This window comes from Desmodus rotundus, chromosome 5, assembly GCF_022682495.2.
Source record: "Desmodus rotundus isolate HL8 chromosome 5, HLdesRot8A.1, whole genome shotgun sequence".
NCBI lineage: Eukaryota > Metazoa > Chordata > Mammalia > Chiroptera > Phyllostomidae > Desmodus > Desmodus rotundus.
This window is the reverse complement of record NC_071391.1, coordinates 75,425,761-75,452,134: the sequence shown is the minus strand read 5'-3', so window position 1 is coordinate 75,452,134 and position 26,374 is coordinate 75,425,761.

Here is a 26,374-nt window from a genome sequence, read left to right as displayed (position 1 = left end):
GAAAAAAGATGTTTTTCTAATACAGTATAAAGGGAATCAATTTTTCACGGCAGAAAATGGTTTTGAAATGCTATGGATGCCCTGGCTGACACCCAGCCTCTCTGAGTGGCATGGCTCAGATAAAGTGTAGTGCAGACTCCCTCTTACATGTTAAAATTATACCTGAAAACAAAACAGAACAAAACATAAGTGGGTCCAGCAAAAAGCAGTAAAAATGATTAAATGGATAAATAAACTCATGAGAGAAAACATTAATGAAGAGGTATTTATCAAAATAAAAAAAATAAGTAAAAAGAAACACCTATAGTTACTTATTAACTATTTGAAAGAAAAACCTAGTGTTACTTAGAAATAAATTATATCTAAACATATAATTTATTAAGTTAAAATGCTGACTGAGCTCTATTGGAACATAAAATGAAAAGTAAATTTATCTAATTATTTTCTTAGATATAAGTTGAATGTGCCTGACTAGTAGTTTTTCATTTGTCAAATAAACAAAAATATGTGTTTACATTTTGCCTTGACAGCTTTCAAAAATTTCTTAAATATACACACAGGGTGTTTTTCTGACTAGGAACATGAGAAAAATCCAATATTTTTCGCATTGTAGACGTTTTTAAAAAATCTGGCCTAGGTGTCAGATTTCCACAGTCATAATGCAATGAAGGATTGAGCCATTAATAATTTCATAAATAAATTGGTATAACCAGTGGTGGTTAAAATATCATTGGAACATCATAAAGGCTAGTAACTGTTTTATTGTAATGGTGATCCATGTATTTTGTGTTCATGGATACTGAAATGTTCAGATTTAAATCTAAAGAGAATGCCCTTGCTGAAAGGCAAAAAGTAGCTGAGGTAGGTTAGGGTGTCTGCTGTGGGTTAAATGTGTAAGAAACTGCCAAGAAGAGTGAATTTTCCACTCTTTGTTTTGAACTGTAGTTATTTGGACAGCTGGAAGGCAGTAGAAAGAAGGCTCTGCAATATGGAGCAAGCTGTAGAAATAACAGAGTGTTCACATCTGTGAAATATAGTGAATGAAATTACAGTCATAGTTTATGTGAAAAATCATTGTGACCCTGAAGAGTGCCTGAATGATTTCTGCCTCAAGGGGACCATGCGTACCTGACAATATCCAGCCTAACCCCACTGTCCAAGGTTCTAGGAAGTCTGTAGTATGAGAAAAGAGTGTTTTCAGATTTGACCTCTTTTAGGGACTGTCACTTACATAAGGACTGACCAACATGTTGGTCCTTATGTTTAAAAAAAAAAAAAAACCCTAGAGAAGTAGCCAAAACCACAATGCAGATGCTACCCAATGATACCATACTGAGATGTACTTTTATTCTTTCAATCTCTATGGCTGGTGAAAACCTGTATTCTTTCTGTTTATATTTAGTCTCTCACAATTGAATGCCTAATCTGTTCATTTCGGACCTCTGACCCAAACTCTGTTTCTTGGTTTCTTGATTTCAACTTTCTCTTTCTTCCTGGCCATCACATGAACAATCTTTGAGTATGTTTCCAGTTCATCCTTAAACTGGATTTTCTCTTACCAGTGCACATCCCTCTTGAGCTATCCCCTATTGAAGTGTGATTTGTGAACAGGAGGTGGGATGAAATGTCCACAGTTTACTTGTGGCAGTTCTCCCCCAGGGGAGCAGCTATTATGCAAACTTCTATGGTACAAGTATTTTTTCTTGTTATTAGTGCACTCTTTTTTCAACCACTAGTTGAATTTATAAATAAGCATACTATAAGATTAGTTTTTAAAGTGTTTTCAGAAATTAATGATGTTGAAATCCATATGTAGTACCTAAGCAGCATTTCCCAATTCCTGAGTAAAGACACATGTGTATATACTACCTATTGCAAGTATTAGCAATAACTGATTCTCTTTCTAAGGAAACAAACCAATATTTTTCAGGTCCATACCCTCTAATATGTATAATCAACTTTATTTCACTGTTTTAAAAGTAGAAAAATTGTTCTTCAGTTGCAAAATTCTAATTTGTTTTAGTGTTCTATAAATTTGGAACATTAATTCACCAAGATTATCCTAATTTTGCTATGACATAAATTCATACTTTTGGACTGGAGGCATTGGATTTCTTTAGACCATCTATGAATTTTCCTATAATTTTCTCTCATGTATTAAAAATGTAGTTCCTTCTCAACCATTTTTTGTTGTGGTTATTTTATCATCATTATATTTGATGTTAAAGGAAATTCATGGGCCAAATACACTGGTATTTCATTTATGATATACCACTTTGAAGCTTGGTGTCTTTAATTTACTCTTTAATTTTATTGTTTTAAAAATACTTTAAAATAGCACCTAAGTTATGCAGTTGTTATTGAAATTCAATCACCTATGATCAAGCTTGCAGAAGAATATTGCCATGTTAGGTCTCTCTTTAACTTAAAGAAGCATAAAGAAGGCACTAAAAAAAGAGGACAGGTAGGTAAACACAGTACTTGCACCTTCCCACAACCACATTAAAGTTACAGCTAAGCTAGTGAACAACTGTCACTCAGAACCACCAGAAATCTAGCTTAACAGAAGTCCTATAACTATAAAGATATAAAGCAGAAGCCACATCAGGACTGGTAGGAGATAGGGAGGCTCAGAACAGACTGGTCCTAAACCTACATGGGGCAGTTAAAAATTGAAAGGGACACCTCAGCTGTGGAAATCGCCCCTGAGGAGCAAGGTGTACCAGAACCCCCAAGCCAGGGTTCAGTGCTAGGAAGAGAAGTACTGATAACTTCTGGCTGTGAAAACCAGCAGGGATAGTGCCTGAAAGAGATAGAAGGCCGATGTAATCCCCACCATTCCCCTTAAAGGGCCCATGTAAGAACAAATTCAGACTTACTCCCACTGAGCTCCAGTACTGGGGCAGAAACTTGAAAGGCACCAGAGACATATGGGGAGGAAATGAGTTGTTAGCATCAGAGTTAGTGCCAATAGGAGAGAGAAGCAGCTTTCTCCCAGAGAGAAGTGCTGGCAGAGGCTACTGTTTCTTTGATGAGCCCTCTCCCCACAGACCCAGCAGGCAGGTGCCATAAATGAGTCTCCGTCAACTTAGCTAACACAGTTTGCTCCACTCTAGTAATTCTGTGAGATCCTGCTCCATCCAGGCCCACCCAGGCCCTTTCCAGTGGCTTTTCAATATAAATTACCGGTCTTTGCTCATGCTAAAGACTGTCCTAAGACCTCTAGGTATAAATAACTCTTAAACAAGCAGGATCTGGTCCCCTCCTACCCCATACCTTTTGCTAAGTGGCTTCAGGTTGTACAGTAGTGGGGGCCAGCCTAGGTTTGCAGCTTGCCCTCTTCTGGTCACCTCCAAGCCCAGTACAAATAGCCATCTGCAGATGTCTTTGTAGTTCTTGTCAGGTGGTCCCAAGCAGGACACAGGTGATGGCTGACCTTGGCCTGCACTTCACAGAAGGCCACAAAGCAAGAGACTATGGACAACTTCATAGCACATCAAAGCATCACCCCACCACACACATGAAAAACACACTCAAAGGGTGGTCTCAGCATGTACCTAAGCCATGCTGAAGTGAGTTCTGCTCAATGGGATCAGCCCCTGCACAGCAGATCCTCCACTGAGTTCATGACCAGTCCTTGCAGCCAATCAACCTGGGTGTAAATCACTCCCATTGACATGCCAACAGCAAAGGTTCATCTACAACAACAGAGTTCACAGAGCCCACACAGGGAGCACACCAGGAGCACCCAGCTCCAGTAACCATGGAGGCTGTGCCACTGAGCCCTAATACATAAAAATAAACACAAAGAAGCATCCAATATGAGGAGACAAAGAAAAATGTCCCAAATGAAAAAACAGAACAAAACTCCAGAAAAATAACTGAACGAAATGGAGGTAATCAATTGACCAAATATGGAGTGCAAAATACTGGTTATAAGGATGCTCAATGCTTAGGGTAAGAGCAGATAAACTTAGTGAGAACTTCAACAAAGAGATAGAAAACATAAAAATGATGCTAGAAAACATTAAAAAAATCATGGAGAATACATGACAGAAAATTAACAGTAGAGTAGATGAAACAGAGGATCAAATCAGCAATTTAGAATATGAGGAAACAGAAAACATTCAATCAGTATAACAAAAAGGAAAAAGAATCTATAAAAATGAGAATCATGGAAGGAGCTTCTGACACTTCAAGTCTACCAACATTTGAATCATGAAAGTGCCCAAAGGAGAAGGGACAGAGAAAGAAATTGAAAACCTATTTTAAAAAGAATGATGGGAAAATTCCCTCAAGTGTTGAAGAAAGCAGACATACCAGTCCAGGAAGCACAGAAAATCGCAAACAAGATGAATCCAAAGAGGCCCACACCAAGAAATATCATGAGTAAAATGCCAAAGGTTAAAGACCAAGAAAGAATCTTAAAAGCAGCAAGAAAAAAGCAGTTTGTTAACTACAAGACTGTCAGCTGTAATTCACCAAGATTATCTTAATTTTTCTATGACATAGCAAAATTTTTCTTAACAGAAACTTCATAGGCCAGAAGGGATTGGCAAGATATATTCAATGTGATGAAAAGCAAGGACCTACAACCAAGATTACTCTACCTGGCAAAGCTATCACTTAGTTTACAAAAATAGATAAAGAGCTTACCAGACAGGAAAAAGCTAAATGAGTTCATCACCACCATTGTTACATGAAAGGTTAAAGGGTTTTCTTTAAAAGGAAGAAAAGAAAAAAGGTCAAAAATATAATAAAATGCCAATAAATACATATTTATCAACAATTGCTTTAAATGCATATGGATTAAATGCTCTAATCAAAACGCATACAGAGACTAAAATGGATAACAAAACAACACCCTTACAAATGCAGAGTACAAGAGACAAACTTTATTAGATCAAAGGTCACACAGACTGCAAAGGATAGAAAAGATATTTCATAAAATGGAAATGGAAAAAAAAGCTGGGGTAGCAATTCTTATACCATATGAAATAGACTTTTACACAAAGACAGTAACAAGAGAAAAAGAAGGACCCAGCAATTCCACTTGTGGGTATTTATCTGAAAAATCACAGAACACTAAATCAAAAATGCATATATATCAATTTGTTCATTGCAGTATTTTTCACAATAGCCAAGATATTGAAACAACCTGAGTGTCCATCAGTAGATGAATGGATATAGAAGAAGTGGTGAATACATACAAGGGAATATGACTCAGTCATAAAAAGAGAATAAACTCATGCCACCTACAATAGAATGGATGAACCTAGAGGGTACTGTGCTGAGTGAAATAAGTCAAACAGAAAAAGAAAAATGCCAGATAATTTCCCTAACATGTGGAATTTAAAAACGAAAGAAAGAAAGAAAGAACAACCAGAACAGAAACAGACTGATAGTTACAGAGGACATTTTGGCAGTTGCCAGCTGGGAGAGTCTGGGAAGGATGGGTGAAGTGGTGAAGAGATTAGGAAGTATAAATTAGTAGTTATAGAATAGTCACGGGGATGTAAAGTACAGCATAAGGAATATAGTCAATAATAGTTCATTAACTATGTATGCTGTCAGATGGGTTCTAGATAAATCTAAGTTACATAAATGTGTAATTACATGATTGTACAACTGAAGCTAATATAATATTGCATGCAAACCATAATTTAAAAATAGAAAATAATATGAATGATAACATGAAAAAATTAAATAACACTAAATAACAGTAGTCTTTTTAGACTCTTTGGACTATAAGTTCTTCAACATTAAGTACTATATTTGATATCTTTGTGTATTCAGAAACAGGAATAGTGCTAGTCAGATAGATGTCATTAAAAAGAAAAGTTTTCTTGACCTAAACTGTCATTGTCAGTTAAATAGAAACAGCATTTTACCTCTTGTCATCATGTGACATCATTGACCATGTGCCATAACATCGGGATTAAAACTACATTGAAAGTCACTTTATACATAAGAAATATTATAAATGCCTTTTTGAATAGTTTGTTTTTTCAAGTTTTTCTCACTGTAGGCATGAGAATTTCTGGCAATATTCTATCAATTTTAGTTATTAATTTATATTTGATCAAATCTGTGTTTTTCCTTTGTCATCTTTATGTGTCTCTTTAGGAGCAAGAAAGTATAGAAGAAAAGAGGGAATGTCTTGACCTTTCCTCACTTAGTAACACATTTGGTACTTTGGTTTAAAAAATTTTATTATAAAAGAGACAAAATAATGATACCATGTGTGCTTGAGACAGATAATGTGTTTAGATCTCTTAATCTAACATTAAGAAACTATTTCACAAGACTATGATCACCCAAGTAGGTGTGCATATTGGTTTTAGTTTTTTCCCAGTCACAGAATTCCCTTACTCTATGTGTCTGTGGGTATTCAGGAAAAGTCTATGGCTGAACCCTCAAAAGTATCCTGGTGCCTAATGACTCAAGAGGTACATTCTGTCTGATTGTTAGTCTGTTCCTAAAATATCAAACATTCTCTCCTAATACACGGCAGAATCCCTTTGGGAAATGGGGCGAAAATCTCACTCATACTATGTTCCTCAACTTCCACCCCGTGTTAGCTCTTTACAATACAGTATTCACTAGCTCGTCCACAGGGGATGGACAAGCCACGACCCTCAGTGGATACCTGCAACTGCAGGTAGTAGTGCACCCTATACACACTATGTACCCATCATAAAGTTTGATTCTTCATTTAGGCATATAGGAGATAAACAATAACAATGAATTATAACAATATCCTGTAATAAAAGTTATGTAAATGTGGTATCTCTTCCTCTCTCTTTTAAAATATTTTTTTGTATTGTACTTACATTTCCACTTAAAGCACTTGACGATGTGTTGTGGCCTAAGTGAACTGCCAGCATCACTACCGTTGTGCTTTAGGGCCATTGTTCAGTAAAATAAGCATTCCTTGAACACAAGCACTAAAATACCATGACAGGTGATCTATTAACCAACATGGCGGCTACTCAGTTACTGATGGGCAGGGGCCCATATACAGTGAGCATGTACAGCGAAGAGACGGCAGACAGAGGGATGATTCAGGTCCTGGGCAGGATTTGCCCGATTTCATCCAGCTACTCCGAACAGCGCACGATTTAAAACTTAGGAATTATTTCTGAAATTCTCCATGTAGTATTTTCAGACTGCGGTTGCCTGAAGGTGACTGCAACAAGGGTAACGGAAAGCTCAGAAGGTGAAACTGAGAATGGAGGGCCACTGTGTTTGTTCCACCTTCCTTGAATTGATGGACAGTGACAAGCTCCCTAAAATATTTACTCCGCTTTATACACATCACTAGAGTTTCTCGGTCAGTTGGCAGCTTTAAAGGACACTATGAGGAACCTTTCATTGCCTTCAATAAGGTTATAACATTGAAAGTTTAGATTTTAATATTATTTGAATGATGGTAGTTTGGAACGTTAAAAAACATTTTGCCAAAATACAAAACCCAGGCTAAATTTTTTTCAAACCATGCCCTTTGAATTATCTGAACCATAATCACACGGAGTGTTTCTAAAAATACATATTCTTGAGTCCATCCATCCAAACTCCCTAAACCAGTGGCTTTGAGGGTAACTTTGAAGAATTTGAATATTTTATAGAAAATCCAGGTGGTTGTTTTTTCAACATAAAGTTTAAAAACCACTGCTTTGGCCTGTGTTCCTGAGGCTGAAGATTTGTAGGCAAAGGGATACCAAATGTCACATTGTCAGAGGGATCAAGGGTACATTGTTACCCAAAATCAGTTAAAAGTTTGTGCGTGTGTGTGTTGTTAAAGATTTTATTTATTTATTTATTTTTAGAGAAGGAGAAAGAGAGGGAGAGAAACATCAATGTGTGATTGCCTCCCACATGTCCCCCCACCAGGGACCTGGCCTGCAGCCCAGGCATGTGCCCTCCATTGGGGAATGGAACCAGTGACTTATTGGTCCGCAGACCAGCACTCAATCCACTGAACCACACTAGCCAGGGTTTGTGTGTGTGTTTTAATAGAAAATAAAAATAGTAACCTTAAGTGATATTCTGCAGTTAGACTATAAATCAAAATCTTGACACATAGAAGCAACATGAGAAACAGAATTAATCTACCTTATGCATTCTAATTGAATTTGTCACACAGATTACTCTTTTTGGTTAAATTAATTTGTACCCCCCAGAAACAACTCTTATCAAGGTAGAGACAGAGAAGGAAAGATGGAGACTAATGAAAGAAGCAATAAACAGCAGAAAGGTTGTATCTGAGAGGTTTGTCCCACCTGAAAGCAGATACTGAATTCAACAGACTAAAAGCATAGCAGAAAAACTTATTGCTAGAAAGGTGTAATGATAATAAAATAAATAAAATAAAATAAATGTCAACACAATAAGAAATTTGTCTGATGCCTCACAGTTATTAGAAATTGTAATGAAATTCTGGCAAAAATATAATGAGTATTCTGGATAATGACTAAATGTAGAAAATACAGAAGAAACTGAAAATTATATCATAAACCATGTAGAACATTTCAATATGCCAGCAAGCAGGCAATTTTAAGTAGATGAATAAATATTTCAAACTGATATTAATGTAAGAGACAAGAGGATATTGCTTTACACAACAAGAATAGGGTAATGTTATAGTATTTATTGCAATGTATTTTCAGAGAACATCCTATATATTAAAATATATATTTACATTGTCATCAAAATTACTACATCCAATAAATGCATTACATGTTAGTTCACATACTAAAAGACTATTTTCTCCTGTTACTTTTCTGTGGTTAGCAAACCATGGCTCCTCTCACTCCTTCCTGAACTTGTTATTTGCACATTTATACATATTTTTTCAGGAATGGAATTAATGGCAAATGCATTAGTATTTTCTATGCCACATGCTTTGATGTCTAGGACCCTCTCCTCTCCATGGGTTGGTCTCAGGAAAAAATGTGGGACATAAGATTTTTCAGTCTGTAATATTACTTTAAGTCAATATACTCTTCTCTAAAGTGGAAGTACACATTTTAGGTTGGAGTTTACATTCTAAAAGTCTTCCTATACTGATAATGTAATTTTAGAAACCTTGGAACAAATGTATCCATGTACAATATTAGTCAAAAAAAATTCAGACTTTGAAACTATTAGTGTTAGGGATTTGAAAAGATTTCTGCATTGCAACAGAAAACTCTATATCTTGAAATGCATATTCACAATCTTTAAGTGAAAGTTATACATGTTTAGATTCTGGTGGTACCAGTGAAATGTTGAACAAATGAGTCCAATGTTAATATCTATTCTATGACATGTTTTAGTCATTATTGTAAATCCAGGAACCTGGTGAAATTTATGGTACTTCACTGGTGATCATATTTGTTAAATATTGAATAACAACATGCCTAGTTATTAAATTAGGTTCATGTACATTATCTTATTTGCTCATCAAAAACCCTGTGAGATTTACTGCAGCATATAACACATGGTGTGATATTTATTTTCAAAAATAGCATATATTTAACTTTGTTGCTTGACAAATTTTTTGGATATGTCTTGTTTTGAGGAGACCCATTAGGTTAAACCAAATTTCTCTTTCTTTAGAGAAAATGACAGATTTACCTTTATAGCTAAAGATAAGACTTTCACTTGGATGAGGAAATTTAAGCCTGAGGAGAGGAAGTTACCTTTTTTGATCACACAACACTAGATGACGGAGTAAGAATCTGACATAGGCGGTCAAAATATTATACCTGTCCAAGATTTAGTCCACTTAAGAAGGTAACCGAAGGAATACAGCTGCATGTACTTTAGGGGAGGAAGACTTTCCAGAAAGGAAAGAAAAAGGGATTTATAATTCAACAAAACAAATCCAGCAGAGTATTCCAGGACCATGAGAGCTAAGCAAAGTTCTTGCAGAAACTGAGCATGAAGCCATTTTGCAAGATTTTGAGGTGGTAGTGAAAGGAAGAGCACATTGGTGAGAATTGAGTAGTTCTTCATTGACAGTTAAAGGAAGAAGAGAGAATAGTCAAGCGAGAATAGGGAAAGTCATTTTTAAAGGTATCAAGTAGATGTGTAGGGAAGAAAAAAGCTAGTGGTATGGGAGAAATTAAAAGAGATGAGAGACAGATAAAAAAAGTGTAAGAGAAAGCAATCATGGGGCAAGTTTTCAGAGGACAGGAACAAGGGCATGCATTAAGAAAATGGTATTACGTAGAATAGATAATTGTCTGAATCTACCACAGAAACATTAGAATGGAACTAGTTATCACAATGAAAATCTCGTATGTTAAAGTACAACAGTCTATTTTTATATTTGAAGTTGATTTTAGAACACCTTGACACAGCTGATATCTATAATTTCAAGCATAAGATCTGTTTTTAGGTATTTCATATACTCAAGTTTTGACAGTACCTGTAAACTTCATTCATGCTCTACGGAGTGAGTTAGGAAAGAGTCATAAACATCAATGTAAATAGTATAAAGTGCTAATTTCATAAGTGGTAGAGTCATGAAAAAATCAGCTTATTTAAACATAACTCTAAACATTTATCTCACCAAATAGAAAAAGTATTGAAACATTTTTAGCATCTCTCTGATGGGGGTTTATGGGGGCAAGGATTCTCAGTCTGTTAAACACATAGAAAATTGTGTTGGCAACCACCCTGCCTGGTTTCAGAAGCTGTAACCCGCCCATGGTTGAGGCTGAGTCAGAGACCTTGGGACCATCAGCCACTAAGGAGACAAAGCTTATCTCCCTGGCAGGGGTGCCACCCCTGCCCACTTTACTTTACCCTGCTTGGCCCTGAGCCTGACCAGTTAGCCAATGACGGGTAAGATTCCTCAAGGGAGGGATGACCTAAGACATGCATGGTCACAAAGAAGCCCACAGGGAAGGACTTGGGGAGCTATGGAAAAAGGGGGTGATGGACCCTTGCCCCTTGGCTTTGACATAGCCTGAGTCCTCATTCTGTCTGCAAGAAGTCTCCTACTCTCTTGGCTGCCTTACTTCCCCTGCTTGGCCTAAGCCTGAAACAATGTCAGAGGTGAGTGTGACCCTGTGCTGGAAAGGGCAGGTTCCCTGGGGAGCTCAGGCCTAAGAAAGAATGCATAGAATCATGTGAAACCTGCTTTGCTAATACCCTCAATTTAAATGATAAGGGTCCAAGCCTGAAATGAGTTTGTTTCCCAAAGTCTTATAGCCCTTTAGCTAACTGACCCTGACTCAAGCCCTCAGAGTTCTTTGTATGTTATCTATTGTTTGATCCTTACTGCCTGACAATGATTGATGAGCTCTACCTGTATTCCTGTGCAAACTGAACCCAATAAAAGCCCATTGAGGAAAAAGCTCTTGGCCCTTCTCCTTTGAGATATTGGCCACCTTTCCTCCCCAAGCAGATCATGTCTTGGTAGACTTATTCTCATCCATGGTGGCCGGAGGGGGCCCTGTGGGTGAAGCCCCCCCACAAAATTGGATGAATCAGTATTTCCAAAATGTATTACTAAGATCTCCACTACATAGTGAATGGGTATGTTTAACCTTTACAAGAAGAGCTTGAGGGGTAGATATACTTTTTAAATACTTTAGTTAACCTACTGTTGGGATATACCCTAAGAATCATGAATCAGTTCAAAAGAATCTATGCTTCCCAATGTTCATAGCAATGCTATTTACAATAGCCAAGTGCTAGAAACAGCCTAAAGGCCCATCAGTAAATGAGTGGATCAAAAAACTGTGGTACATATACACGATGGAATTCCATGTACCCAAAAGAAAGAATGAGCTCCTACCCCTCATGACAGCATGGATGGAACTGGAGAGCATTATGCTAAGTAAAATAAGCCAGGTGGTGAAAAACAATTACCATGTGATCTCACCTAGGAGTGGAACCTAATCAACAAAACAAATACATGAGCAAGATAGAACCAGAGACTTGGAAATAAAGAACAAACTGACAGTGACCAGAGGGGTAGGGCAAGGAGGATGACAGGGAAAGAAGGGGAAGGAGAGAGCAAAGTAATATGAATAGAGGACTCATGGGCACCAACATTGGGGAGGCAATTGACTGTGGAAGGTGAGGGGGTGGGTAAGGGCAGGGGAGAGCAATAGGGAAAAAGGCAAGAAAGCTGTAACTAAACAACAATAATTTTTTTTTAAATATTTCAGTTAAAAGCCATTGGAAATGTACCTTTCTCAAAAAGTAATTGATTCAAGTAGTATTGCTAAACTGCAAAGTAACATGTAGTTTTAGACCAGAGTCCGTACTCTGAGTTTCATTATAATGTTTGATTTTTTTTGAAAAAATAGGATTAAGGGTAAATACAAGAAATTGAGTGAACTTAAATTAATATTTATCTTTGCATCAAGAATACCCTAAGAGATATGAGTAATGGGAAAGAATAACATTATATAGTATTTATATGCTGTTAAAGAAATAGAAGAGAATGTTATATTTGCTCTACCTCATCTATAAATAGTTGTATTTCATAATGAACGAAAATTTCCTAACCAAGACAATGAAACTAGACAGGAATCAGGTTTGTCAGATTAGAGCTCTACAATGATATTGCAAAGACGGAGGAGTTATAAGAATTTTTCTTTCAGGAAGAACATTAGAAACTATCTAATCTAACCTGTCACTGCTACAGAATTTTCTCTACAGTGTCCATTTCAGTGTATAATATGCACCCCCTATGTGCCAGTTACTCGGTTTGCAAGATAAATACAATATTTCCTATCCTCAAGAAAATTACAGTACAGAAGTAAAAAAAATCAGGAAAATAAATAGCTCATAGGTAATAATATTTTTCCCAGTAACACAACACTACCACAGAAGAGGGAGTGAATTATTATAATGAGCCAGAGAAGACATCAAGTTAAAGGTAACCCTAAAGTGGGTATAGAAGTATTCTAAGAGCTTATCAGGAAAAAAAAAAAAACAGTAAAAGATGGGATCAGCAAATATTTGAGATACAAAAGAGAAATCTGTGTTTGGGGAAAATGTCTTAGTGCTTCTGAATGGTAACATACATTTTATATACCTATGGCAGTAGATACAAGGAGAAAGTTGATGGGTAAGATGACTGGAGAGGTGGGTAGGAGCCAGATCATCTGAGTTCTTATATGTCACACCAAAATATTCAAATTTTAAACTGGAAGAATCAAGAGGTAGGGAAGAGGATTAAGTAAGTGGTAGGTGGTATGATTGGGTTTGGTTTCAGATAGATCACAGTGGTAGAGCTGTAGAGTGAGGCCTGATTAAGGACAGGGAGGTAACACAGGTGATCATTATAACGGCCCAGACACAGCAGAAGGGAAAAAGAACAGAGCTGAGACAGATGCATGCAGCAGAATTCTAAGATGCATTCTTTGATTGGAAGTAGGGTTAAAGAATAAGTTGAAGATAACACTTGATGAGTGAAACAGACCAATTTAATTGACATTAATATTTATGTAATGTCTGACTTATGGATAAAATAGATGGGTTTAGCTATTGGTGCTCAGGGTTCTAAGAAAGACTGTGAGCTGCCTTTAATGAATATATACTCTCCTGAGACATTTTTAAGACACTAAGAATGTCACTTACTTTATGGTGATAATGTCCCAGGTAACTGTGATTAGCAAGCATTGCCTTCCTCACAGACCTTCAGCTGCCACATAAATTGGCGGTATAGGTGCTTCAGTGAGCATTCGTAAATAACTTGCAAATTAATTGATACTGTTTTTCAGATAATTCTATAGAGGGATGAATTAAATTAAATTTGTTCTGTAGTTCATTTGGCAGAATGGAGGGAATTTGAACTATTAACTTATGCAAAGCAGGACATATATGTACATTTTACGGTTATCATAAAAACCAAAATTAAGGAAAAAAATCCCTTTGACATTTTGGCGTACATCACTACACAAAGTGAACTCCCCCATATCAAAACAATATCCTTGGACCGCTTTACAAATGAAGATACTATAAAGAATGGGGGTCATCTTTGTAGATATCCCTATCATTGAGGGCACTACACTAAAGTTTATTTAGCTTCTTTGTGGCTATACGGTCTTCAGGCTGAGCTTAATAGAAAATAATGATTTGAGTTTATTTTTAGGGAGAAGGGTTGAAGGGAGAGAGGGAGAGAAACATTGGAGCAAGAGAGAAACATCGATCAGTTTCCTTTTGTACCCACCCCCACCACAGATCTAACCTGCAACCCAGGCATGTGCCCTGACAGAAAATCCAACTGACAACCTTTCGCTTTGTGGGGTGACTGCCAACTAGCTGAACCACACTGGTCAGGGCTGGTTCTCACTTTAAACCTTTAACATAACTCTCATGGGACAAGTTGTAGTCATTGTTTGGCACAGTAATTTAGGCTCCTGAGAAGAAGAGAAAATGATCCAAGAAGCTTTAAAATTAATTAGTGCCATTTTCTTTTCTTTTCTTTTTAAACTGATTTTTTAAATTGTTGTTCAAGTACAGTTGTCTCCATTCCCCTCACACACACTCCCCCCTCTCCCACCCATTCCCACCTCCCACCCTCAATCTTACCCCTCCTTTGGCTTTGTCCATAGGTCCTTTATACATGTTCCTTGTCTACCCTTCCCCTTTTTCCCATTATCTCCTCCCCATTGCCCTCTGGTTACTGTCAGTTTGTTCTTTATTTCAATGTCTTTGTTTATATTTTGCTTGCTTATTTGTTTTGTTGATTAGGGTCCACTTATAGGTGAGATCATATGGCATTTGTCTTTCACCACCTGGCCTATTTTACTCAGCATAATGCTTTTGAATGCCCAATCTGTTTGTTTGTTTTTTTAAGTAAAGATGTTTCATTTTAATTTCTAATAATGTATTTGTATTTTTGATGGCCTCTAATCAATCCTATTTGTATTGCACCATGGAAGAACAAGACCTCACTGTTCTCGGGTATAAGTTCATAAGGTTTACGTCATTGGCCACTCCAATCACTAGAAAATTAGTGATGTGGTGTACAAACAAAAAATTGCAAAATAAGCTGAGTATTCTATAATAATTTCCCAAGTTTTTTGAAGTTATTTACACAAATGCAAATCAACCCATTTTAAATATATAGGTGATGAGTTGTAAAAAGTTCATAATGTTTTGTAAATACCACAAAAATTAAGACATGGAACATTGACCTCATCCTAAAAATTTCTCTTCTATCTATATACAGTGATCCCCTCACTGAACTTCTGGCTCTAGGCAAACAAAAGTTTACTTGTTGTTGAAATATTTTGGCCTTTCTAGAATTTTATATAAATGGAATCACACAGTTGTAGTCTTTGTATTTTGCTTATTTAATTTAGCATTGTGTATTCAAGGTTTATCCTCATGTATTTGTTTATATTGCTGAGTAGTATACCACAGTACAGTTATATTATAATTTATCCATTCACTAGTTGATGAGATTTGGATTTTTAAAATAATTTAGCTATTGTAAATAATCTGCTGCTATTGTCTAATAGAGGATGTTAAGATGGAAACCAGAATAGGAGGGGTATGAAGGAACGGCATGCGCCAAGGAAGCCAGATGGCCTTTAGAAACTGAAAAAGATAAATAAATGGATTCTTCCCTGAAGTCTCCAGAGGGAATGCAGCCCTGCCAACACCTTGATTTTAGACTCTGTCTTACAAAACTGTAAAAGGATAAATTTGTGTTGTCGTAAGCCACTCGTTTGTGATAATTTGCTACAGGAGTAGCAGGACTTCAACTGGGAATGTGAATGAGGCTGATCTGCCCAGGAATGGTGAATAAAAGAAGGGGTGGAAGATGGCATTGCCTGTATTTTGGGATTTGGATCTCTCTGTGTGATACCAAAGGGAGAGAGATGTATTTCGTTCAAAATTGAAATTTTATGTGGCATACTGTCTGATGTAACCTGTCTGGTTGTTTGTTTGGCCAAACTAAATCAGCTTTATTTGACATGAAACCTAGAATAGAAGACCAGATCTTGATATTCTATCTAAGTTGATGTAATCCTCTGATACATGTCAGGGGATTCCAGGCATAAAATGGAAGAGGTATTTGCAAGGCCCTCAAGGCTCTGTTGAAGGAAAGCAAATACTTTCTCAATGGACCAAGCTACAGATTCATCTGAGCACACTTGACAAGTATTTGGAGTCAAAACCCTGCCATGTGCTATAAAATAAAAGTATCATGTTAATAAAGTATTTGCTTGAAAATAAAAAGATTTTGATTTGTCCATGTTTTGGTATAGAAAGATATTTTCATTTCTCTTGGATAAATATATAGGAGTGGATTAGCTGAGTCATATACTATGCATATAAGAATTATTTCAAATAACCAGATCACCTAAAAAACATACTATGTGCCAAGGGGAGGGATATTTTTATGTTGATCATCCAGGACTGTTGTCATACTGACTTGTCACTGAAATTAACTTAGGCATGTAAAGATAAATTAATTTTATGACTAAAAATATGGACATAATAATCAGAACAGCATTTTAGTACCTTATTAAGTATGGAACATAGAAAAAGCTACATATCTTCTTTATTCTTCAGTTTTATGATGGAATATTAACATAAGTGAGAATATGCATATAAAATGAATAGAAAAATCAGCCACAAGGTTCACATTAAATATTATGATTACTAATTAGAAATTCCCAGAGATACACCTTAATACAATGTGTATGTATATTGCCAATTCCAGGTAGCCAATTGAAATTATGACAAAACATGAATGTGAGCAGAGTGAGTTAGTTGCAAGTTTAGATTCATATATGGTTTTTCCAGTTCAGGTAAAATTAATAGCAACACACTGTATAACTTTTAAAAAGCTACTACTTCATACGTGGTGGTAATTCTTTCATACAGTCTGGTTATCTGATTTAGTAATATCTTTAGCCATTGATGACTATTGTCTTTATCCATTAATTCTTTACAGGTAACAAAATGGTGATGTCCTAATTCTATCATTGTTTCTTCATTTATTATGTGAATATTAACATAAAGAGTAAATTTCCCTTATCAACAATTTGGTTGCCTTGAGGAAATTCTGTACATGGATGCCAAGTTTCCCACATATCGGGGTGGTTTACTGGCACGCTCTTAAAGTGACCCCACCTGCTGCTTCCACCCCCCATGCTGGTGCTCAATGTGAAATCATCTTTCTATATCCAACTATTATGCGGGTGGTGTCTGACATACTTGCACAAGAGAGTCAATCTTAGAAAAAAATAAAACACAATTTTCATTAGAATAAAAATGAGCCCTGATCAGGAATAGAACCTTTGTTTTAAGGAATGATGCCTAACCAACTGAGCCACACTGGTCAGGGTAGAAGTCAATTATTTTTTTTAACTCTTCTGACTTTTTCTGCCTTTTTCTAATACAATTATTAAGTAACAACAAAGACAACAACACAGCCTCCAACACACAAAACATAAGCTTTAATGTATCCTGTTTTATTATTAATATTCTAGACCATATTTCATGTATTTAATTCAAAATTAAAATTTTATGTAAGCAAAAGTTTCTGAAGAACTTGAATGTTTGATGCTAAGAAAATGAGTTCATTTTTGGAGTTATGTAAACATCCAAGTAGTCATTGCAGACACAAACTCAAAGCTATGAAAAAGTAAATAGTGAATAATAGAAACAGTTACAAATAATATACACAATATTTATAATAGAGACTATGCATAAGATAAATTACATAGGATAAATTTTGAAATGGATAATTATCAACAGTTCCATCTCTTAATGAAATAATAGATCTAGAAAATACCCACCAATGCTGCTAAAATCTTAAGTGAAAGCTTTACGGAAACTTTATGAAAATGTTGAACTTAACAGACTCCTATGCTCCTGGAAAGCAATGAAAATTAAGACATCTTCCATCCTGTTTTATTTTTGGAAGTAGCTTACTGCAAGAATCATCCTTCCACATGTGGATGAAAAAGGGGCCACATATAAACCAAACAAATTCAGGGAAAACCGACATGTCAGGTCTTACAAACTCAGAAACCTAAAATAACAAATAGGATGTCTGAACATACAAATTACTAACCAACAGTGATTCACGTTGGGTAGTCACATCCTAGGCCTGCCACTTCCTTGACGCAGGTCAGTCTTTACCTTAAGTGAGCCTGTCTGTTGTCTTTTTGCATCGAAGATAACATACCCTTGGAGTGTCAGAGTGATCCACTTTTTCCAGGCCCTTCAAGTACACTCACAATCCCAGAACAGTGACAACAGAAGCCTGCATTTTTATCTTGATCCCGAAATACCATATCTATGTGCTGGAAATGTTCATTGTTAAATATCCTATAGTTACCAATGTAAAAGAAGTATGTGTCTCTTTGTTTTACTCTTTGTCTAATCCCAGAGATTTCCCCACTTTGCTTTCTCCTGCCTCCCTAATCTACAACCAATGAAAAGTAACCCGGCCTTATGTCTCCTCCTTTAATTACAATGTGTTAAAAAGCTGTCAAACTACCATCCTTCAGAGCATTTTCTCAATCTGCTGAGATTTTGCTTCCTAGCAATTGTCGTCAGTTTGGTTCAAATGAACTCATATAAGTTTTCTAAAGGTTTGGACATTTCTTACATTGGCGCATGTGATTTTTAAAAAATCACAATCAATTCCCTTCTTCACCTATCACAAGGATGCACACAAGTCCTCCAAAGTCCCATTCATTGTCTCATGAATGATTAGCTAACCTGTCCCCACTGATAAATTTGGATAATATGACCCCTAACTTGTCTCGATCGAACTTTAGTCAGGCTTGTTTTCCATGCTGCAGTTTGAACTTTGATTCCCCTTTGACCTGAGGCAGCAATAGAATGTAAAACAACCCCTTTAATGGCCCCTTTTGAGAAAATAAAAGAGAGAGAGAAAGAGAAGAAGGAAGGAAGGAAGGAAGGAAGGAAGGAAGGAAGGAAGGAAGGAAGGAAGGAAGGAAGGAAGGGAGGGGGGATCAGAAAGTGAAATATTTTCTACTCAACTGTTTGATTCCTCCAAACACAGACATCTGAGTATTTTCTGCTTTGTTTACTGCAGGGATATCCAACCCATGGCCCACAGGCCACATGCAGCCCAAGATGACTCTGAATGGGGCCCAACACAAAATCATAAATTTACTTAAAACACTATGAGGTTTTTTTGTGATTATGTGTCCTGATGTCACGTAAAATAAATCTATGTACACTCTTACTATTTGTACACATGTGTGGATTCAATTTTATGGAAATGTATGGCTTCTAGTGTGTTATCTTCCAAGCACAGACAGTAGAATTGACACCACCAGACATTACATGTGCCCATGGTGACTCACCGAGGAAGTGATCATCAATAGTATTTCAACGTACCATTGAAACACTAGGTGTTTAGTGTTATTTAGAAGTCCGGAAAGGATTCTTATTTATTAAAGGTACTTTAACACCTCGGCAGTGCCTCACCCATCACCCGGCCATGCTCTCCCACTGGCCCTCCACTTAGCCCTGAATCAGCAGCCAAGAGGTCTGTGGAAGGGCCCAAAACTTGCTTTCTATTTTCCTGTCAATTAATTTTCATAATAAAAGTAAATAAATTCCCTTATGTATTATTATGTCTTTTTAATCTAAGCATGGTTTCTACAATATCTCAAGAGAAAAAAGAACCTAAACAAAGAAAAATTGCAGATGAAGGAAGATTGTTCAATGAAAAGTAGATAGATGACTACTTTTTTGTTGAGGCAAATAGTAAGGCACTCTGCTTAATTTGTAGGGAATTTGTGCAAGTTTTTAAAGACTATAATTTGAGAAGGCATTATATGCAAAAACATGCTGCCAGACTTAATGTGTATGAAGGATTGTGTCATAAGGACAAAAAAGCAGAACTGAAAAGAATTCTGTCTTTTCAACAAAATTTTGTTCAAAAAGTTACAACTCAGGTGGATTCCACTGTAAAAGCTTGTTATGTGGTAGCATTTTAATAGCAAAAAAATCAAACCATTTACTGATGGTGAGTTTATTAAGCAATGTATGGAAAGTGTGGCAGATATAATTTGCCCTGCAAAAAGGGGGATATTTCTAAAATCAATTTGTCTCACCAGACTATAGCCAAGTGAATTGAAGAAACTGGAAAATCTATCAAAATAAGTTTGGAAAGTAAAGCTGCTAATTTTAAATTTTATGCTTTGGTGATGGATAATAGCACTGATCTTATAGATATGGCTCAACTTGCCATTTTTATTGGAGGTATTGATGATGGATATAATGTCACTGAAGAAATGGCTTCTTTAGTGCCATTAAAAGACACAACTAAATCAAGAGATTTATATGAAGTAGTAAAAAATATATTAAAGTGATTTTCTTTGTCCATTGTCAATACATCTGGTATAGTTACTGATGGTGCCCTGTGATGGTAGATAAAAGAGAGGGACTTTTAAAAGTAATAGAAGATGATGCAATTACCACCCCAAACTCACATTTGTTGAAGTATCATTGCATAACATATCAAGAAAATTTATGCACAAAAGCTTTAAAATGGATCACATCATGCAAATTATCATCAAAACTGAATTTCTAAGAGCCAAGGGATTGAATCATTGCCAATTCCAGGAATTCCTTAAAAGTATTGATGCTGACTATGGTGACATCATTTACTTTTCGGAAGTAAGATGGGTAAGTCAGGCCAAGTGTTGAAAGGATTTTATGATTTGTGACGTGCTATCGAGTCGTTTATGGTATCAAAAAACAAATTTGTGCCGGAATCTGCTGATGAAAACTAGTTTACAGATATAGCATTTTTAGTGGATTTAACCACTCATTAAATGAATTAAACATATGTCTTCAAGGTGAAAACCAACTTATCAATACCATGTTTCAAACCATAGTAGCATTCCAAATGAAACTGAAATTATGGCAAGCTCAAATTAAGGCAAACAATTTTATGCATTGCGACAGGTTGGCTAAACACATTTCTGTGAACAGTGAAAAATATGCAGCCTTGGTTTTCAATTTAATACAAAAATTTGAAAACAGATTTCAAGATTTCCAGGAAAGTAATCAATATTTTGCTATATTTTAGACTCCATTTTCAGTTAACATAAATATGTTACCTGTCAATTTTCAAGTGGAATGCATAGAGCTGCAATCTGACTTAAAGAAAAAATTGATCGTTTCTCTTCACTAGACCTTTATAGGTCCTATCTTGACAGAGACAAATATCCCTTGCTTCACAATCCTGGCTTATTCATGTCATCACTATTTGGCAGCACCTACATTTGTGAGCAACTATTTTCAAGAATGAAACACATAAAGAGTAAAATTAGAACCAAAATATCTGGTGAGCACCTTCAGAACTCACTGGGAATTGCCAAGTACTTCTATCAAAGCAGGTATTGATGCACCAGTTTCTCAACTACAATGTCAAACATCCCACTAGTTTTATGTTGCCCTCTTTCCTTTTACTTTTATAATAAAAATATTTTTAAAATCAATGACTTTTTATTACTTAGATATATACATTTTCTATATTAGTGATCACAAACTTGGGACCTGCTCAAAGATTTTCAAAGATTATCAAAAGGGCCGCTGTATAATTAGGGTTATTATGTGAAGACTTTTGCTTATCTGTGGTGGTGAATATCATGAAAATTATGCATGGACCTTTTCTTTGCTCATCAGTTTTCATTAGTTTTTGTGTATTTAATACTCTTCTTCTTCCAGTATGACAGAGAGATGCCAAAAGTTTGGACACCCCTGGTTTACTCCATAAAAGAAAAGCCATTCTGGTTGATATTTGAGGTACTTGCAAATCTTATAGTAAGAATGTTCCCTTTATTACAATAGTCCTCCTCACCTCTAACAATAGTGCCTCACCCTCTACTGCAGTAGTCTTTTTCAACAAAGTCTCTCCTTAACAAAGTTTAGACTTGTTTTTATTTGCTATTTATGATGGGTGGAATAAACTAACACTACTTGAACTGGTCAGTCTCATCACCAAGATCGGTATGATGCAATAGAAAAAACATGTCACCACCTACAAAGTATTCTAGACACACACACACACACACACACACAAACCCAAAAAACAGAACAAAACAAAATAAATAATAAACATACAAGCAAAAAACAAACAAACAAACAAAAAAGTTGAACCTGAACTAGTATCCTAAAGAAAATAGGAGAAAGGAAGAAAATCTTAGGTTGAAGGAGGTTTAAAAGATATGTTAAGAAAAACACCAAGACTCTGTTTAGATCCTGATTTTAATCATGTGTAAAAAAAATATATTTTGAGACAATCGGAAAATTTAACATGGGCTGAGTATTATATGGTATTGAAGACTTATTAATTTGGGGGGGCCTTATTATAATTATGTGTTTGAAATAGCCTCACTAATTAGAGATATGTGATAAAATATTTATGGGAAAAATGGCATGCTGCTTGAAATTTGTTTCAAAATATGAGGCCAAAATAAAAACATCAGAAGCAAAAATGAAACCAATCAACAAATGCTGCTATTTGTAACCAGTTATGTAATGGGCATATTAGGGTTCTATATACTATTCGTAATAATTTTTGTACATTTGAAAAAATTTTAAATAAATGCTTAAAAGAATGGTTATGGACTTACAGTTTCAACTCTGCATGTAAATACCTTAGAAGTCATCATTCCTGTGCTCTCAACAGGAAAAAAAAAAACTGAACAAATTGAAAATAGATAACTTCACTTAGACTTATCAGAGAATTAAGGTCACAGTGCAAAGTGGAACCAAAACATACACATAGTCAAAAAGGATAAGCTTCTATGGAGTAAAAGCCACTGTGAAGAAAACAAGTGGTAATTTTGGTGAATTGTTAGAAGTTGGATGTAGTCTAGCAAGAGACTGAGAAAGTCCTGGGTGCTGTACCTGAGGGAGAACCTTACATTCATGGATTTTTACTGTCAAGAGTCCCACTGGGTCCTCACAGAAAAATCCCCCACCCCAAAATTCACTTTATTTTCTGACAGGAAGAGGAAAACGTCAGCCACTTTGAAATATTCTAAGAACACTCTTCATAGCCAGGGCCTACTCTCTGGGGGAAAAAAAAAATAACTACAAGATCTGTAACTGACCTGGGCAAGGGCAGCTGCCCCACTCTAGTACAATCTAGCCTTCCTGTCTCACCAAGGGTAAGAAAAAAATGTTAAGTAACACTTGTGAAGGTCATAGCCCTACAGCCCAGACCAATTAAAAAACTGGTATTTAATCATAAAAATTATATAATACTTTCCCTTTTATACACTTTACCACTACATCACTACGGCTTCATTATGCAATAGTAGTGGATTACAGCTAGAAGAGCTACAAGACACAGACACTACTTAAGAAGGATATCTTTGTTCCTCCTTACCCAAAAATAATGGGAGAGACCAAAACAAGGGCACCAGAACTGAGCCTCTGACACCTAGAGCTGCTGCAAGCATTACACACACTGAGGGCCTACTGGCCTCAGTTCCTGTTGCTTGGTACATCATATCTGGCTTTAACATGCACACACACATAGGGCATGCTAACAGTCAAGGAAAACCCGAGTAGGAAGACTTTGACTCGGCATTTGATTGGTTTATTTTGATTTAAATCCTAGTGAATTGGTAATAAAAGATATGACTAATAAATATTTGCAACATTTTGAGTGACAATGTATATTTTTGTAGATTTTAATCTCAAACATTTCTAGGAAATGTTTGCAATAAGTGAATTGCTTTTTTGTAGTTAAATAACCATATATTTTTTAAAACCCACATTTTTTAAAAATTGTAATATTTATGTGTAACCATACCAATTAGATGATATTCTTTAATTTTCTTGGGGGAAAAAAACCTTCTTAACCTCTACTTCCTAAGGAAAAAAATGTTTTTGTAAAGGGAACTTTTCTTTAAAATAAAAAAGAAAACAGATAGATGTCCTTGGCTAAACCACTCATTCAGTAACAATTTTTTTGTTAACTGGTTTGAAGAAATAACATCTGACCAGGTTAATGCAACAATTTATTCTGAAGGTGAATATTATTTCAGAAGCTGTAGAAATGTTTCAAAGAAAAACATAAAATAACAAAAGCCACTACATATAAGTGAACAACTTTAACTGCCATGAATGACACAGCAACTGCAGGATGTATAGAGAGGAAAATATATTCAGAGGGAAAGACTGAGATGTAGAAACGAGAGCTAAATTAGAGAGGGTTGGACTCAGTATCCAACCTACCCTCAGACGCCATGAAGTGAAAAGCCTAGTAAATTAAAGTCAAATCATGTGTCACCAGAAAAGGGACCAGGCCAGAGTGGGTCTGTCTCAGGTATGTAGTGTGTGAGTTCTCGACTTTGTGTAGGAAAGGCTTCCCTATATGAGTCCAGGTTATATTGAGAGTCCATTTATTAAAGATGGAGACAGTGAAACCAAGAAAGGGCTTGGTATAGAAGAAGCAACAGGAGAGAGTCTAGGTGGGGTTCTGCTTTGGCTCCTTAGAAACGTCATAAGAAAGAAGTGAGACACATGTGAAAGTGTGCACACACTGAGAAGTAAATGTCACAGTAACAGAAGTGGGCCAAGGCAGGGCTGCTTTTAGCTCACTGAAAATAATAGTGGAACTCCAAAGTTAAAGATTTTAGCTTTAGTGTAGTTGATAGTCTTAAGTGATTAACGCACATGAAAAGCTATTGTTCCAGGAATGGAACACATAATCTATGTGCCTCTAGGGGACTGACAAGCAATTCACCCTCTGTGCCCTCGGGGGTGTGCAAGTGATGGGGATGGCATCTGGGCCATTGTGTCCCCGGGAGAGAATATCTAAGTGATGCAGGTAAAGAATTTTTGATTAGTAGATAAAGAAATACCAGGAAAATCACAGCTGGACTACAACTTTCATAAAATTAACCTTCTCCCAAACCACTCACCTACCCTTTTATTCATATAAAATGGGGTGGAGGGATTGGGAGAAAATGCAGACAACTGTAACTGAATAAAAATAAAAACATAAAATAAAATAAATTTAAAAAAATAAAATGGTCAACTTAAGATGAGATGTGGTGAGATATTAAGAAGGTGAAAGAGCCAGGCCTGTTTCCCAGCCCGCTGGACTGCTAATGACCCAGTCAGGCCAGTTTCCAACCCGCCAGACTGCCTATGACTCAGTTTTCCCTACTCATTTGGTAGCCTGGGATTTAGTCAAAACTCTCTGCCACCACGCACAATAGACACCTGGCACCAACCACAACGGCAGGTGGTCAGACTGACCCTCCTGTACCTGGGAACAGCCCGCCCTTTATCTAACCCGCAGTCCCGGCTCACATCCTGGAACCCTGAAGTATCTGCCTGGAAGAACAAGAGACTAATCGCTCCCCTCCCCCGCACAAACCCTGCGGCTTTTTCTTTTAAAACCCCATTCCTGCCCCCTTGACTGCTAAGTCGATCGGGACTCAGCCCGCCCTAAGCACAGCACCAAAAAAAGGCACTTGGATCAGATCATCTGTTTTCTCTTGCCTCTATTTCTCATGCATTTCTAACAGGAGGTTTTTAGGGTACATGAACAGCTGTCTTTTCAGATCACTGGCATCTGAATAAAGCACCCATAAAGATTCAATTATCGTCTCTACTTATTGGTTCTGGTAGTGACAGGCAGCACGAACACCAACTTTTCTGGTCTCAAAAAGTCAGAGACAAGATGGTCTTGGAGATAGATTCAGGCAGTTAGCCTGAGATGGGCTGATGTTCCCTGCTGGTCCTCTGGTTGAAAGTCTCATGGGGGCCTTTAGAGTTCAGGAGAAAGAGAGCAAAAGTACACTCCCAAGTAAAGGAGGGGTGTGAGCATGCTCTGTGGATAGTACCAGCTGGCTTCCTTTGTCCTGAGGGGTTTTATTTGTTTTCTAAAGATGAAACATTTGAAGAGAGACCTCAGGGGAGGATCTCAATAGAATATTCATCAGCTTTCCAGGTATATTTTTTCAGAGTTTTGGCTTCCGCTGATTGGTTGCTAGAGTAGGGGCTTATTAGTCATTACATCTTATTAGCATTGCTCTGTGTGGTTTTGCTGCTTTTCTGGGCCTGGAGCACAGCTGAGGCCTAAATGTCATATCTAGTTTGGCCAAAATTCTGTCTTTGTCATTGACAAGGATTTGTTTCTAAGATTATTTCATGCAGGATGAAACTTCATTGTCTTGAGAGCCCAATGCTTAAGGGAGTGGTCAAGGTCTAAAGCCACGTGATCAGTGATATGCTAGGGGAAGGAAGGTCAGGGGAGGGTTGAACAGTGAGACCGGCTACAGGAAAAGTTAGGAGGTTGAAACTGCTTGACCCACAATAAGCTAGAAGAGGAAATGTCATCCTGGGGAAGAGGTCCTTGTTTTCCTAGTTTTGCCCATTGCTAGGC